The 18627-nt window shown below is 37.4% G+C and overlaps 1 long non-coding RNA gene across 1 annotated transcript; it reads left to right on the plus strand.

Moving 5' to 3' along the window:
- The first annotated feature begins 9882 nt into the window (after nucleotides 1–9882).
- Nucleotides 9883–17003, plus strand: LOC144662652 (uncharacterized). The gene is made up of 5 exons (XR_013572490.1): nucleotides 9883–9943; nucleotides 12938–13100; nucleotides 13713–13747; nucleotides 16216–16263; nucleotides 16781–17003. It is a non-coding gene; the product is annotated as an uncharacterized LOC144662652 (long non-coding RNA).
- Nucleotides 17004–18627: the final 1624 nt, after the last annotated feature.

Here is an 18627-nt window from a genome sequence, read left to right on the forward strand (position 1 = left end):
AGTCCAAATAATTCTAATGACCTGGTCCCTCTGACAAGGATCGAACACGATTTTGTTGAGGCTTGTATTCCTCCTTTTCTTTTAAAAAAGAGTAGTGAAATGATTAATGAGCCGACTGGGAGCGACTTTCACCCTTTGCTGTAGCAGTTCTTAACATAAGATATAGATTTAGGTAAGCCTAAAAGCGGAGCTCCCCATTTACTTAATTTTCACTGGAGTTAACAATGTTTCCATTCTGATAAATATACGGTCAAAACTTTAATGTATACGCTGGCCCATAGAATGCGTAGCACATTCCGCCATTTCATTTTTTGCATGATACGTTTGCTTCGTAAAACTGAAAATCCCTTTTTTTAAAATATTTCTTTTCAACAGTTCGATTCATGTTTGATAATTTTATTGTGCCGCTCATTTCCTTTTCCTTTTTCCTTGTATCTTTTTTCGCCATTCCTTTTTCCTTTTCCGTTTTTCGTTTTCGTTTTTCTTTTTTCTATTTTCGTATACGTTTTGTCAGCAAAGATGGTTTAGAAACGCCTTAAGGGTCTCAAGGGGTGCTAGGATATATAGTTCGTTGTCAGTTTGACTTTAGGCGCCATTTCGCAATGAATTTGGTTGAAGAAGACGATATTCGAACCCTTGTCTGCGCAGGAGAAACGTTTGGCGAAATTATTTCCTTATTACAGGCTCGATTTGGTGCTGTTAAAAGTGGCTTTAGCGAAAGGAATGTTCGGCAATACTGCCGTGTGTGAACAATACGAAGTAGGTATCACTTAATGTAAAGTTTCTTCCTATTTGACTGAATAGGTTGCAGACGAGGTAGGTCAACTTTAACTTCTAATTGAATTTAATAGGTACTGAGCTATGGAAGGAAGATGATGTCAGGCTACAGTTTATAGCAAATTTGGTGTGAGGGTTGGTCGTCGAAGATTACAAAGCTCCTTAAGACGCATATCACCTGTCTATCACGAGCAGCGACCAGGCGACGAAATGACATGGTTCGCCTTGCAAATCTAGTGACTTACTATCCTAGCGCCCTTTTGCGACCCGTAAGGCGTTTCTTTAAAATCTTTGCTGATAAAACGAAAACGAAAAAAAAAAAAAAGAAAAAGTAATAAAGAAAAAACGAAAATCGAAAAAAGAAAAAGGAAACCGGAAAAAGGAAAAGGAAAAGAAGAAAAAAAAAACGAAAAAGAAATAAAGAAAAAAAAGAAAAAAGAAAAAGGAAATAAGCGACACGATTAAATTATAAAACACTAATCGAACTGTTAAAAAGAAAAATCTAAAAAGAAGGGATTTTTAGTTTTACGAAGCAAATTAATCATCAAAAAATGAAATGATCATGCAAAAAAAGGAAATGGCGGAATGTGCGATGGATTCCATAGGTGCAACTACTTTAGATGGGGTAAACATGATTTTCAGAACAAGTTTAGTTAAATAAGTTAATTTTGCTTGAGCTTCCTGCTTTGTCGTCGTTCAGCACTTCAAAAAACGTCATTTACACTGTATGAAATTTTTTGTGCCGAGAAACTTTACGGCTGAAAGTCGAAGTAAACTCACAGCAATAAGAAATAAACTCTTATCTGACAGAACATCACGGCAAAGGGATGAGAAATCGACTTTAATACGGCCAAAGAAAATCAACTTACGGCAATAGGTATTCAGTATCTCCTTAGCAGAATAAAACCAACTCGGGGGAACCAAAAAAAAGAAACTGACATGTAAGCATAAGCTTAAATGTACGGCATAATAAAGCGACTAAAAGTGGCAAAGTATTTCTACCTTGATTTGATAAAAGGTGGCTATCGGGCTGTTAAGGAATGTATGGGGTTTCATTTTTTTGTTTTTTTTGTTTTTTTGTTTGAGGATACGGAGAATTGTTCGGCTTTCTTCCAATGAAATGTCGCCCTGTCTAATGTAGTGAATGCCATCTTACTTTTTTTTTCTCCCTCCCTGTCTCTTCCCCCCCGTCTCCCTCCCCCTAGAATTACTTGTGGTTAGTCTAGCCCAGTCTCTAACTCCAACCCCTCTCTTTCATTTGAATTCTAGTTGCGCGCGCTAACTAGTTGAACAGTTGTGATCTATAGCTTTCCATTCTGCTGTCTAAAGGAAGTTTGCCGGAGGACATCATTAAGTCCCGTGAAGGTGAAAGTCTTACGATTTGCAAGTTGTGCGTCGGCTGTTATCGTACCTCAAACCGAGCTTTAGGCGGTTAAACACAGATAACCGGTCGGCTCGTTTTGCCAGGTACAGATAATGTTGAGCTTGCGTTAGACAGCAAAGGTCTTTAGCCACATCAATTAGGACTCGGAACTAGACTATACGGGCTGATTTGAAGGCGGTCATAACGATATTTGGCTTGAACTTTACCGTGGCTAAAGACTTAGTTTTTTACTGTTGAAGTTTGGGGAGTGGGAGTTACGCGCTCGGAGACATTCAAATACATCTGGGACATTGTCGGTTATTTCTAAAAGAAACATGTCGGAGTGGATAGCCAAGGAATCGCTTCAAGCGCTGATGTGAGTACATAGTTTTCTTTTTCCCTCAATTTTAGGCGTTCACCGCCAAGCTAACACTCATAGTTCATAGTTCTCTGTGATTCGCTAGTGGGAGGCGATGCGATCGTGTGCATTTCCGGCCGCGACAATAGAGTTGACAATTGAGATAACACATGCCCGCTTCCTCAGATATTTCGCCTGATTTGCTTAAAGTTGAATCGAATGTCGATGTAGAATGCTTTAGTTCAGTTTATTTGAGACGTGCATGCTTTAAGAACGCTACAGTTCAGCTCTCCGCCGAGTGTTTTCTTATGTCTATCTTGGTATTAATTTTGACTCACATTTCAAGTTGTAAACACTCTTAATTAAATTGATAGAATTCTTGATTTAAACAAAATGCCGTATATGCAGTCTTTTTGGTTAAAAAAAACATAAACTAGAGTACCTTACGTTAAACTTGAGCTAAAATTAGCCCTCATTCAGCGTTCGTTACAGAAATAGGGCTTCAGAACTATGGTGTCATGTCAAATTTCGGGAGACACCTTTTATCAAATCAAGTTAGATTTACGGAAAGATCTAAATCTTGCCGACACGGAATCTATCGAAATTGCGTTCAGAAAGTTAAAACATTTTCTGTCATAAATCAGGCTCAGCAATTCAGTACAGGTTGTTACCTTGCATCAGGGTCCTATCTCTTTCTTCAGCGGACTTGATCCATGCAGTGGTTAGCTTCGTTTTAACACAATTATTTAAGTTATAAAGTTATTGTATTCTTGATGATGACAGCCGCAGATTCAAACTCAAACAACAGAAACAAGCAAACTGGACTTGCACAATAAATATTCGCAATTATTTCGGGTCTCCTCGTAAACCTTTTCCGTTTTCCACAATTTCACGGAATATAGATGACTTTTGAGGACATCGTGCTGTTTCATTCAGCCTACACAGTGCCGGAGCACCGCGCAACAAATTTTCCCGCGTTTTCATATCATTACTTCGTTTAGCTCTAACTGAAACGTCCACATCATCCAGTCGATAGAAGATAAAGTCAACTGCCCGCTATACGGTTACAAAAAGTGTGACCAGAGCAATAAAATTAAGATTAAACGATCCAGAAGTACATAATCTAGAACTAGATCATGTACTTCTGCCGATCGAACGAGAGCCACATTTTTCGGCGTAATGGCGCATCGAGTATTCAATACACTCACACATGAAAAAAGTCAAACAAAATAGAGCAGTTGGATAATAAACCTCTCGGATGTTTTGCTGTGTAGTGTCGCTGAGTAATTTTTCCCGTTGTCTACAGCTAATTCGAGAAAGGTTGTCGGAAAAAAGCACAAAAGTGCACGCGACAAGACCGAAAGGTAGTATGGGTAGAAATAGAGAGCTACTGCACGTGCTGAATACTAATAAGATGGCGACATGACAAACGCTTATTTACACGTTTTCTTTCGCTTCAGACATGTGGAAACAAGGTTCTTTTAGCTTAAGAAGAATTTTCAAAACTCAAAGACATGCGACAGTAAAAGTGAAGCTACAGAAAAAGGCCTCCTGAAACGATAAACAAAATCTTCAACTGCAAGCATACAAACTTAGGCCTACTCTGGGACCCAAAGTCGCCGTAACTTTGGGCGACTTAAGGCGACTTTAGGCGATTTTAGCTTATTTTGTCCAAAATTACCGGCGATTTTGGGCGATTTAATGCGATTTAAGGCGATTTTGGGCGACTTTAGGCGACTTTGGGCGATTTTGAGCGACTTTAGGCAATTTTAGGTGACCTTTTCAGTTATGGTATACATGTACATGGGAATCATCATGGTACACTATAAAGCATTGTTACAGAAAATATCTATACAATTTAGAGCGACTTTAGGCGACTTTAGGTGATTTGGGGCGACTTTCGGCGATTTTGGGCGACTTAAGGCGATTTTAGGCGACTTTGGGCGATTTTTGGGTCCCAGAGTAGGCCTAAACTTGTACATTTCCACTTTGATATTAAAGTTGCTTTAAAACCACACCAAACCATCGGCAATTTGTTTCCCAAACCAAAAGATCCAGTACCAAAAGATCAGACTCGTGGCGCAATTTATTCAATTCCCTGCCAAGTTTGTGACAAAAGCTACATCCTAGAAACGAAACGAAAATTTTCCACCCGACTCAAAGAGCATCAAAAAGCAGTTGAAAACAAACACTCACACAAGTCAGCTTTAGCGGAACATTGTTTTCATTCTGGCCACACCATCTCTTGGGAATCGTCAAAGATCCTACGTACAAGCACAAAATTGGCGCAAAAGACGTATTTTGGAGGCTTGGGAAATAAACACTTGCAAGAATCCGCTAAACCGCGATGACGGCATGCTTTTACCGCACGAATTTCTAAATTTAGCCTTTAGGGACAAACATTAGCTCTCGATTTGCATATTATATAAGAACGTGCTTTTTGTTATTCACTTATCACTTTCCCCTGATGAAGGCCTTTAGTTTAAGCCGAAACGTTGGGACATTGCGGATATTTTACGAACATTTTACAACAAATTTTTAACCAGAGTTTTTATTTCTTAATGAATCAACCACCTGGTTACAGGTCCATTTTTAAAATGCAAAAATCAATTGAGTACCCAGACCACCTTTCGGTCTTATCGCGTGCACTTTTGAACTTTTTTCCGACAACCTTTCTCGAATTAGCTGTATATTTTGTCTTGCTTTGCGAGCTTTATTTACTGTTTGTAATTTCCTTACTTTCCTTCATCCATGGGCGGGCAATCTCGTCCCCAGACTTAATCCGTGCACGCGTACGTACGCGACCTCCAAAATTTCTCGGTGCGATGGATTACGAATTTTGCTTACTTATGGATGCTCCGCTACAAACGAAATAACCTGATGATTCTGCATTATGTTTTCCGATGCATTGACCCTTTCGTCACATTCTTATTCCTTCTTATGTATTAGCGCAGGGACATATACCACATATACCAACATATACACATACCATGTTATTGGCTCGGTTGGCAGGGGGAATTTTTCTTATGAAAACTCTTGATAAAAGATGGATCGTGGGAGATGGTAACCCTCCTACTAAGGATTTTTCTTTTTTAAAACCGGTCCTGAACTAGACGAAACCAGTTTTACTAGCTGACGACAAAGCATGTAAGGTGTGAAGTTAAATTATTCTTTAGCCCTTGCCCTGGAGTAAATTCTTAAGCCAAATTCATTTAGAAGGTGTTTTCTTTGAAAGCTCATTTTTCTTTAAATTGATAATAGCAGCCGGATATTGTCGGATAATGGAATCGCACTACCGTAATATTTCAAGCTAATTTTATTAAATTGTGAACAAACCTTTCAAATCGAGAAGCATGCTAAAGTGGCAATGTCTCTAAAAGCGGTCAATCGCATTTCGGATCGGAAAAATGTTTTCCCTCAAACTTTGCCCAGTGAGCTATCTTAGGTTGTAAGTAAATGCAACGACTTTAGTTTTCGGAAATACGTGAAAATATATTTTTTAGAGCTCTCATCAGCGAAGGCTGCAAAAGGCCTCATTTTTAACGTTGCCAGAACGAAAAAATGCATAAGTTGACGAGCTCGCCGCTCAAAAAAACCCACACGTAACAAAATATTATTATTTTTCCCAAGTTAAGTGGTCCTACAAAGGTTGGAAACGCATGTTAATTTTGACATATTTTGATTAACGGGCCGGCCATAATTTCACAAGTCCAGACCAGACCATTCTAAATTCCAACTGAATCCTTCTAAACAGATGTTAAGAAGCATAAAAATACAAAAATACCTTGCACTGTTTATCTTCCTTTGCCACAGCGACTTCGAACTTTTCGTGCTTATGCGAGTATTTCATACACATTATGCAAATGACTTACAAAAGCGAAACGCAAATACTACCTTTTTATTGCTAGATTTCACCATTCGAACTCGAAAATATAAGACAGCCCACACACAAAAAAGCTTGTGAACCGATCTTAAATGGTTTAAATTGGCGAATTATTTGTTATTAATCTTCGCGTGCTTTTAAAGGAATGTGGCAAATATTATGCAAATTACGTTGTCTGTTTAGCTTGGTCCGGTTTCAAGAAAACTTGCGAATTATTCAGTTGGAGTTAAGAATGGCCTAGTCTGGAATTGTGAAATAAAGGCCCGGCGAAGACACCAAAGTTGAGTGTTTCTTAACCTTATTTGTGTAAGCAAAGCGGGGTTAAAATAATGACAAAAACTTACTCCCGGTATAAAAATAACCTTGACTCATTGACTCACAATACAGGGGACCTCCTCTGAGTGTAAAACCAATCATACTAACATATTGTTAACACGGAAATTGGACCATGCCCCCTTTTCCAGTCAAAAACAAAATGCGATGAAAATGTGTGGAGCTTAATGTCCGTTAAAACTCAGGTAGTAATCAGAAAAAGATATCGAGAAAGCTACAAAACGAAGTAATCGATTTTTGAGTGCAGTACAGTGTTATGATCTTAGAAACGTAAACAGGACGCGAATTCTTCTTGATTGAGATTCGTTCTTTAGAACTTTTATCCTGGATACCTAACAGGATGGGAATTCATCTTGATTAATTCAACCTCCAGAACTATCTTTCTTCATCCTGGAAACTAAACAGGATGGAAATTCTTCTTCATTGAGATTCATTCTTCAGATCTTTTATATGACCCTGTTAGGGGGATTTACGTTATCCTTTATTCCAAAAATTTTGAGGGTAGTAATCCCTTTTCCCTAAATTACCAAAGGTCTTATCCTTCTTATTTGGATTTTCATTATCCCTATAATCATTTAAACAATTATGCCTTATCTCTAAAATAATTTCGTGAGTTATCCCTTATCCAAAAAAACCCTGAAAGCGCTTCTTTTATCCTGGAAACGAAACAGGATGCGAATTCTTTAGAACTTTCATCCTGGATACACAAACAGGATGTTAGTTCTTTACATTCTTGCTCAATCTTCATTATGGTATAAAGGGGATAACACATAGTAGTTTTCCTGCAGACGGGACAAGTTATTGAGAAGAAGTAACGGAACCGACACAGGCACAACAAACAAGGTAAGTAATACCAGATATATTTTGTCTTGCTTTGCGAGCTTTATTTACTGTTTGTAATTTCCTTACTTTCCTTCATCCATGGGCGGGCAATCTCGTCCCCAGACTTAATCCGTGCACGCGTACGTACGCGACCTCCAAAATTTCTCGGTGCGATGGATTACGAATTTTGCTTACTTATGGATGCTCCGCTACAAACGAAATAACCTGATGATTCTGCATTATGTTTTCCGATGCATTGACCCTTTCGTCACATTCTTATTCCTTCTTATGTATTAGCGCAGGGACATATACCACATATACCAACATATACACATACCATGTTATTGGCTCGGTTGGCAGGGGGAATTTTTCTTATGAAAACTCTTGATAAAAGATGGATCGTGGGAGATGGTAACCCTCCTACTAAGGATTTTTCTTTTTTAAAACCGGTCCTGAACTAGACGAAACCAGTTTTACTAGCTGACGACAAAGCATGTAAGGTGTGAAGTTAAATTATTCTTTAGCCCTTGCCCTGGAGTAAATTCTTAAGCCAAATTCATTTAGAAGGTGTTTTCTTTGAAAGCTCATTTTTCTTTAAATTGATAATAGCAGCCGGATATTGTCGGATAATGGAATCGCACTACCGTAATATTTCAAGCTAATTTTATTAAATTGTGAACAAACCTTTCAAATCGAGAAGCATGCTAAAGTGGCAATGTCTCTAAAAGCGGTCAATCGCATTTCGGATCGGAAAAATGTTTTCCCTCAAACTTTGCCCAGTGAGCTATCTTAGGTTGTAAGTAAATGCAACGACTTTAGTTTTCGGAAATACGTGAAAATATATTTTTTAGAGCTCTCATCAGCGAAGGCTGCAAAAGGCCTCATTTTTAACGTTGCCAGAACGAAAAAATGCATAAGTTGACGAGCTCGCCGCTCAAAAAAACCCACACGTAACAAAATATTATTATTTTTCCCAAGTTAAGTGGTCCTACAAAGGTTGGAAACGCATGTTAATTTTGACATATTTTGATTAACGGGCCGGCCATAATTTCACAAGTCCAGACCAGACCATTCTAAATTCCAACTGAATCCTTCTAAACAGATGTTAAGAAGCATAAAAATACAAAAATACCTTGCACTGTTTATCTTCCTTTGCCACAGCGACTTCGAACTTTTCGTGCTTATGCGAGTATTTCATACACATTATGCAAATGACTTACAAAAGCGAAACGCAAATACTACCTTTTTATTGCTAGATTTCACCATTCGAACTCGAAAATATAAGACAGCCCACACACAAAAAAGCTTGTGAACCGATCTTAAATGGTTTAAATTGGCGAATTATTTGTTATTAATCTTCGCGTGCTTTTAAAGGAATGTGGCAAATATTATGCAAATTACGTTGTCTGTTTAGCTTGGTCCGGTTTCAAGAAAACTTGCGAATTATTCAGTTGGAGTTAAGAATGGCCTAGTCTGGAATTGTGAAATAAAGGCCCGGCGAAGACACCAAAGTTGAGTGTTTCTTAACCTTATTTGTGTAAGCAAAGCGGGGTTAAAATAATGACAAAAACTTACTCCCGGTATAAAAATAACCTTGACTCATTGACTCACAATACAGGGGACCTCCTCTGAGTGTAAAACCAATCATACTAACATATTGTTAACACGGAAATTGGACCATGCCCCCTTTTCCAGTCAAAAACAAAATGCGATGAAAATGTGTGGAGCTTAATGTCCGTTAAAACTCAGGTAGTAATCAGAAAAAGATATCGAGAAAGCTACAAAACGAAGTAATCGATTTTTGAGTGCAGTACAGTGTTATGATCTTAGAAACGTAAACAGGACGCGAATTCTTCTTGATTGAGATTCGTTCTTTAGAACTTTTATCCTGGATACCTAACAGGATGGGAATTCATCTTGATTAATTCAACCTCCAGAACTATCTTTCTTCATCCTGGAAACTAAACAGGATGGAAATTCTTCTTCATTGAGATTCATTCTTCAGATCTTTTATATGACCCTGTTAGGGGGATTTACGTTATCCTTTATTCCAAAAATTTTGAGGGTAGTAATCCCTTTTCCCTAAATTACCAAAGGTCTTATCCTTCTTATTTGGATTTTCATTATCCCTATAATCATTTAAACAATTATGCCTTATCTCTAAAATAATTTCGTGAGTTATCCCTTATCCAAAAAAACCCTGAAAGCGCTTCTTTTATCCTGGAAACGAAACAGGATGCGAATTCTTTAGAACTTTCATCCTGGATACACAAACAGGATGTTAGTTCTTTACATTCTTGCTCAATCTTCATTATGGTATAAAGGGGATAACACATAGTAGTTTTCCTGCAGACGGGACAAGTTATTGAGAAGAAGTAACGGAACCGACACAGGCACAACAAACAAGGTAAGTAATACCAGACTTGAAGACTCTTTTTACTACCGGAAGACATAAGTCCTGTGTTTTCGTCTTTCAAGACTTTCACTGCCTAAGTGATGTTTTATGGTGTAGGTTTATTGCTAGAATTCGTGGCAGTGGCACACAAAATACATTCCGAAAGTTTTTGTTATTACGTAAATGCAAACTTCGCTTCGTACAAAAGCCTTTACTCTAGGTAATATGGACATAAAATGTTCGAAAAATACCAATATTGTGGACCGGCTGCGCTAACAACATTTCTCCATATTGCCATGTTATTTGGCTTCATTTTAGTTGTTCTAAATAAACATAAAGTGTAGAAGAAGTTTGATTTTTGCGTAATGCTTCGTGAAGTAGGCTTCGAACAAATTGTAAATTTCAATAAACGATCCGAACCAGCTGTGTGTTTAAATTTACAGTGATAAATGAAAGGACACTTTAAACCATGGAAGGTAAAATGTTCCTTTGAAGCTGTGAGCTCATCAATATTTGCAAGTTTTACTCCCAGAATTGCTTGTTTGTTCTCGATTATTTCACAATGTTTACAGAACTAGTGGATACTTTATAATGGTTTACGCAAAAGATAGTCCGATTTAGCAAATATTGGGGAGGCTTCTCCTAGAGATTTGTGTTCGTGGCTTGTTTTCTCAATGAATAGATCATTTGAAGGAAATTTTAGCGTCCATATCAGATGGCCTTAATATTCCCGCACTTCTGTTTCAACGATTTTGCTAAAACTTGTTAAACGGTGACCAAGAACAAGACGTCCATTTGATCTTAGTTGATTTTTCCTTCGATCCATTAATGGCAAAAAAGATGAAAACATTCTCATCATATTAATCCTTGAAAGGTCAGAAAGCCAAAATTAAAATTCTTTATAGAGAACTGACCAAACTCTAGCTGACTTGAAAGGTAAAATTTTAAAGCCAAATCGTGCAGTAAGTTACAATTTGTGTCAGGAATTTTCACCACTAGCACCACTAGCAGCAATTCTCGTTCTTCGATCGCACTCAAAATACATCTTTTATGTTTTTGAAACTACTCGAAAAGCGAAACAAACGCTAAAATCCTGAATTAAAGCAACAGTGGCGCATTTAATTTGTTGACCGTCGGCGAACAGTCAGCTCATAGCACGAACAACCATTCAAATAAATGGATTTGCAATACACCACGACATGCTACATACATACACTGTACACTTTTCCAAGAGTGATGTTTTATGAGAAGGAAAAAATTATAAAATATGTTTACGAAAAATTATATTCAGAACTGATATAGATATATTTTGAGACTTGGTCGCCTTTTAACGTGCTTGTTAAAATCATTACCGTCGTCAAGGAGGCGAAAATCTATGTTCCGTTGTGCACGTAAGCCCTTTTACTCTCTGAGCCATTGGTCTTGCGAATTCTTGGGGACTCAAGATTTCTTCTCTTACCAGTGTCGCATATGTAGATAAAAGAAAAACCACGTCGGACTTCGAAAGCCGACAAGAGGGATTGAAATAAACAGTTAACAAATTTTGACCCCCGAGGCAAGTTGCATCAACGTTGTTAGTGACAGATGTTAATATTTTTTCTTAAATAATAACAACCTCTCGATCACGAGAACTTAAAAATGAACAAAACACTTAAATGAAAAAAAAAAAAAACTTAAATGAAAAACTTAAATGTACTTTACGCTAGACCTTTCTGGTTTTGGAGATCTTGATCAAGCTGTCAAATGCTCTATCAGTCATTTTATTCGTGAGATACAACAATGCTCTATGACATCACGCCTTTATGTCTTCCTCCCCATACACGCTAATGAAATTACCTTATTTTAGAAAATTAAAGATACATGTAATTAACGCGAATTTCAAAAATTTGCGTTAATTTCATGTACCTTAATTTACGTTATTGTTAATTAAAATCACACTATTTTACAGCATTGTTATTTTAAGACACCTTAATTTTCCGGCAAAGTCATGTTTACACGTTATCTACTTCTCCGTCAAAGCCGCGGGAGTAACAGAGGCAGTGGAAAGCGCCAGGACGGGATGTATTCCATCCCTGGACCCATGCATTGAATATTAGTCACTATTTGGCCTGTTCAAATATCTTTGTTGTGTATATGGTTAGAGTTAAACCTGAAGTTCTGTTGTTGGACGTTGTTGTTTTGCCTTTTGAATAGCGCAGGTTGCTATAAAAATTACTACGCATCAAAATCTCCTTAATTTACTGCATGTAAGCACACATCACACAAGAATTCGCGTTAATTAAATGCATGTAAACATAAAGTTTCGACGATTCGCGTTAATTTTATTACGCGTACATTTTGTTCGCGTTGTTATAATGTTTCGTTATATTCCTATAATAAGGTAGGATATTTACCTTTTTTAGGATTTTTACAATGATGCCGTCTGTCCAGTCTTTTGGTATCCCCTTTCCTTGCCATATGGTTGTAAAGAGTAGAAGAAGTCTTTTAGCTTCTAGCTCTGGATCTGTCTTGAACAATTCTGCATTGAGGTTGTCCTGTCCATGGGCTTTCCTCTTGTTAAAGACCCAGTATTGTTTTGGTCTACATGATAGCGAGGCTTCTATTGTTTTCTGAGTTTCGCTTTCCTCGCGGCAAACTTTCGAACCGGTGGAAAGAAAATAGCTTTCAAGAGTGCTTCTGAACAAGTCTACAACACGTACTATGGACAACTCTGAGTCGATTTATGTATTGTCCGTAGGAAATGCCGTGGTAAATATACGTATGGATCGACTCCATTTTGTGTTGGAAACCTGGGCAATTTTTATGTTACAATTTTTATTTGCTCGTGTAGATGAGAAAACTTGGTCAATTTTTATGTGACAAATATATTTGTTGACAAGCTTGCGAGTTAGCTTTTATGTGACCAATCACCAATGAAAATTGCTCGTGTAGACGACTTGTCACATAACATATGGCATCCATTCTGAAATGCTTTTTAAATAATGACCACTTGCTTTTCTGATAAAGTTTGAGTTGCAGATACTTACAAGCAAGAATGGACTCTCGAATTGTCATTTTCCTTCTTTTCCTTTGCCTGTCAACTGGTTACACCATGAAAAATGATGACGCCAACGATGACATGTTAGACCAGCTGAAGGAAACAGACGCTTTGAAAGAAGCACCTAAAGTGGTAAGTTGTTTCTCCCGTTAATTTTGTGCAGATGGCTTGGATTAGAATAAAGTTAAATTTTATCTTTTGGTATTTAATTTCTGGAAGTAAAAAATAAAGCCTGCGTTCGGACCTAGTGGCCCATTAGGCCAGATGTTATCCCGGTTTCAATAGCATGAATCGATTACAGTTGAACCTCGATTATCCGGACTCCTTGGGACTAGGCTAAATAGTCCGGATAATCGAGAGTATGAATATTGATGAGCCAAAAATAAAACCAGGGCATCCCTCTGACAGGATGCGGTGGCGCGGATCCGTATGGTTTCAATAGCATGAATAAATTAGAAGTATTTCTACTCCGCCTGGAAGGGATGTGAGTCCATCACAGGGTTAGCCCGAACAGTAAATTCGCCGGTAACCATTAATACACCTGGGTGGAGAGAGGCACGGGTTTTCTACTCAGTGCACAATAATTTCGCTGCGCCTTAACAGAACGAAAACTCTGGGGAGGGGTTTGCTTGCACGTCCTAGGGTTAATCAATCGTAAATGTACTAAAACTGTCTATTTCGGTGATTAATGGGTCTATTGTGAATTTTTAAATTCATTTTTGGATTTTTTGACTTCTTTTGCAGCAGGCGGATCCCGTGCGGGCAAGTTATTCTTCTACGTAAGTGAAATCATTAAAAAGTAATCTAAAACAGGCCACCAATGAAATGATAGTTTAAAAGAGAGTAAAGTAGAATCTCGATTTTCCAAACCTTCAAGGTTCGAGAAATCGAGGCTAAAATTACAGAGAAGTACTATCCAAGGCTAACAGTGACCTCCATTTGGCGCGAAAATATGCACTGTTATTATATAAACATCAGTGAAATACCAGGAAATCTTTCGCGCGAAAAAATCATATCTTCACACGTGAAAATAACATGTTATTTTCACATGTGAAGATATCGATTTGGAAACATTTTCTGACAAGTTTGCCCTGTTTCAATGCTGAATGAGCCAAAGTAAATCGATGTTAAGTCGAAACATCTTCGAATCTTCCTCGGCAATCTTCGGAATTCTTCGGATATCTTCGGAAATTTTCGGAAATTTTCGGAAAATGTTCGGAAACATTCGTACGACCTTCCGACAACATTTTGCAAATCTTCGGAAATCTTCGGAAAATGGTCGGCAATCTTCGGAAAATCGTCAAAACATCGTAATTAGTAGGTTTATATAATAAACAGAATATTACATGGTTGCTTGGAGATATGAAATTTATCTTCTCGTGTTCAAATCGATATCCCACTCGTTCGCTGCGCTCACTCGTGAGATATCGATTTGAACACTCGAAGATAAATTTCATATCTCCGCGCAACCATGTAATATCCTCTATTTATTATATGACTAGCTCCGTGAGCGGTCAAGATGAAACCAATCCCGTGCTCTGATTGGCTACCCGAGCGGTCAAGATGGAGCCATCTTGACCGCTCGGGATCGCCCGCTGTGTTCCCGCAAGCGAAAAAACTTTTCATTTCTGTCGACGCTTTTAAAAAAAGCTTTTCCGTCGTAAACTTGAGCTATGAAACCATTTTCCGAAACAACACAAATATTTTCTGCCTGTTTCTAGCGAAAGAGAGTCTGATTACAAAGAAATAAGTCTTCAAGCGAACGAGAGCAAACTAATTAAACAACAAATGTGTAACGAGTTTCGTGAATTTTATTTGCCACAACAACCAGCTATAAATACAAAACTTAAAACGCAAAGCGACTTGAAGGGAGAGAAGTCAGTGACATACCTGAAGAATAAAGTAAGTAAGTAAGTAGGACTTTATTTAACGAGGGTGACACCTGACAGTAATCAAACTGATAAACTTGTGGCCCTCACAATCTCGATTCATTCAAGAATTTGACAGTCACTCATTAAACTTTTAAACCAATGAAAGCATGCGCCATTGAATGTGCATGCAACTGGCTTCGTTTTCAGTACTCGAAAAAAGTCATATAATAAATCCTTTATTGACCAAGCTTGTTCGGTCAAGAAGGCAGGATATTGGCCTCGTTCTTTTTTTGCGCGTTTATGGACCTCGACTTCGTCTCGGTCCATAAACGCGCAAAAAAAAGAACTTGGCCAATATCCTGCCATCTTGACCTCACGCTTGGTCAATAACCCATATATATATTTGTCCACGGACATTACCTGTTCCGTGAAGCGAAAAGATTTCCGAGAGGGAAGCTCTTGGAACATTGCGATAATGTTCGAGGACAAATATCAGTACTTGTAAAATTCATTAACTATTCATGAGGGTGCAAACCAATCCCAGCACAGTATTCAGATCACATGTACACATCTGTAAACCCCAATACAAAACAGATCTTTACTGATTCGCATAACAATACTTTATATTCAATTAATAGTTTTCATTTCACAAGTGCTAGTAGAATAAAATATTCGCGTCCGATCTGTATTTTAAACGCCCATACAGATCTCCCGCTCATATTTTATCTACTACTTATTATTCAACAAATGCGCATGTTGCCCATATATGGTAAAAATGTTATTGTTATCTGTCATTCGTACATAACAGTAGCCTGCAAACAGGCTCCCAAGTAGAGCTGGGCGTAAAATGCTCGCGTAGTTGTTTTTTTTTTCGCCCTGTCCCACTCGGGGGCCTGTTTGCAGGCTAACATAACAGATTTTCTGCGATTACGTAGGTTGTCAAGATTCTTCCGAAATCTTGGAAACGCTGCACAACCACTGTTTTTCTAGCTGCAAAATGTATTTTGTTGACAATTTGTTGAATAATAAAACAATTATCCTACCCAATCTTGCGGAATATCCGGTTTTGATTTTAGCCGACTCAATTTGCTCGTTGGCTAAGTATATATCAGGCGATATTCCGCGCTATTTGCAGAATAATTACAAATTATTATATTGGAAACATCCAAGCATTTTTATTTTTTGAAAGTCTTCAAATTCAAAATTTGTAAAACTGCGAAAGAAAACGTGTTCTGTTAATACTCTCAGTCTTTGTAAAAATACTACCTAAAAGATTGATGTTTGATCCAAAGTCCATTAGGGCACCGAAAAGTGGATTATAAATTTGTTACCTCACTCCCATTAATACATGCAGGGTTCTACTTTTACCTTTTTAGGTCACACATATATCAGTTTGAAGATCCAGCGCATTCCTTTGCTTTCAGGTATAAACACCTAAACCAGCTAGAACTGACAGTATTTGTACCGTATAAGACAGCTGAGGTGTCCCTCTTGGAATATCCTTATTAGTTTAATTTGCTTCAACTCACTGTGGCTGTTTTAATGCACGGTTGACCTGGAATGAAAACACTTATTTTCTGCGGATTTTATATTGTCTAGATTTTGTGATTTTTAAACAATTGCGTTAGGTACGTTTTGTTGTTTAACAAAAAAATCGTGTAAAAAAAGAATGAAGGATTGAAATGAAATAAACAGTAAAATTACAAATTCTGGACTCTATAAAAAAAATAGAAAAGTCAAAGCTTTCAGCGTAATTGCAGTCATACTGATAGTAAGGCGGTAATATAAAAAATTCAGGTAAAAAGCCGTCAAAACTGTGTACACTAAACGTTTTCGATCACTGAGAATATCATCAGTAATGCAATAATGTTTTCCTGATTTTTTTTTTTCATTTATTAATGAAGCTTATTAATTGTTGTTCAATTCGTTCTCTCCTTTCAGTTCAAGTTCTGTCTAGAAATTCTGGTCAACACTACAAGCTGGGGAAAAAGATTCGTTGTTCATTGATTCAACAACAACGACAATTACAGAGGGTTAATGTTTAAACGGGGTTAAAATGTTATGAGCTCATGTCATTTGAGGCTCTTTGCAAGTAACCAACCACGGAATTGTTTGTAACCAGGGTAAATCATGTTAGCAAAGTAATAAAACCGGGATAAAATAATGGTTGCATTTTTGTTCTGTACGGTATTCGATATTTCAAGTGACGGGGATGATCGAATGGGGGCAAAAATCAAGACCCAAAAAAATCCCTAGGGCTTCCTGCAAAAAAAAGCAAAAAAATCCCTGGACCATGCATGTAAAGCAACAACAGCAAAACACGTTTGTTTGTACGTTATTCCCATAATTATGCAGCCAAGGTACTACCACCAATCTTTAGATTGTTTTTAATACCCCCAAAATCTCTACTTTATAAATTAAATCTACATCTACATTTTATTAAGTCGGCAAAAGTCCATTCGGATATCCCACCAACGTCTTGACATAATTACAGTGATTAAAAGTAGGTAATAATCAAGCCTCCCCCCCCCCCCCCCAAAAAAAAATACTTGCCAAATTTCCCTACACGAGGGGGGTGAATAGGGGAACGCAAATCCACCGATGCGTGCAAATGTTTTGACCAAATCCCTAAATCCGCCGCTATTTTCCTTCAAATTCTAAACCGATTATATGAAAACTTTGTGCGGTATAATTTCACACATTGTGTCAAGCGAGTGGCAGAGAATAATTTCCTTTTAAAAACTTGTTCCTGTTCGTTTCGGAAATTTAAACAAGGCTACTTTGAATTTTTTGACAGACAGGCGATCCACAAATAATTTAGAAGACTAAAGAGGTGTTAATGTTAGAATCCCGTTTTTAAGATTACCCTAAAAAAAATAATTAAAAAACGCTAAACCGGCTTTGAGCGATGAAAGGCGGATATATTCGCAGGCTAACAGAATGTGAGTTAGAGTTCTCCTCGAAAGAAAACGACAGCGATTTGTCTGAAAATTTCAGAAACAATTTTCTTTCTTCTTTCGTACCAAAATACATCTAATATGCTTTTGCAACAACATGCAAAGCAAAACCATTGTTGAAATCATGTATTATAACAAGACACGCTAAAAAGACAACCATCAGTTAATAGTCAGTTTATAGCAAGTACAACCAATCAAATTAACAGATTTACAATACACAACGACACCAGATGGTACATAAACATACTTTTACAATATATCTATTTTAAGAAAGTAGAACTCAGATATATATCTAAGGCGGTAGTCGAAGAACAAGAATCGCCGACCTTTCATTTTAAGTTACCTTATATAAGACGTACGATCCGAACGCATTTGTGTTTTTCAATTTACACTATTAAATAAAGATACAGTTTAAACCATGGAAGGTAAAATGTTCCTTTGAAGCAGTGAACTCATCAATATTTGCAAGTTTTACTCATAGCTTTGTTTTTATAATTTAACCATGCATGTTCTAGAGTATTTCACAATGTTTACAGAACTAGTGGATACTTTATAATGATATTTATTAAATTTTCAGCCACGGATATTGCATTTCTAGCATTCTGATTGGTTCACTCAATCCCGGTTGTCAGCTCGTATACCTTAGTTTGACCTTATTTGGAAAATGATTGCGTTACTGTTGACAAACTAAAATTTTTCTGCGGGAAGCGACAGTTCCATCAAAATGGTTTTGAACAGCAAATTTGGCGAGCTTTATGAACAAGAAATAATTAGCGGTGCCTAAAAAAACCAAAGAAATGCCATAGTAAATTAAACTACGCAAAACAAAAG

The sequence above is a fragment of the Oculina patagonica genome, chromosome 8 (genome assembly GCF_052425735.1).
Source record: "Oculina patagonica isolate OP01 chromosome 8, crgOcupat, whole genome shotgun sequence".
NCBI classification, from domain to species: domain Eukaryota; kingdom Metazoa; phylum Cnidaria; class Anthozoa; order Scleractinia; family Oculinidae; genus Oculina; species Oculina patagonica.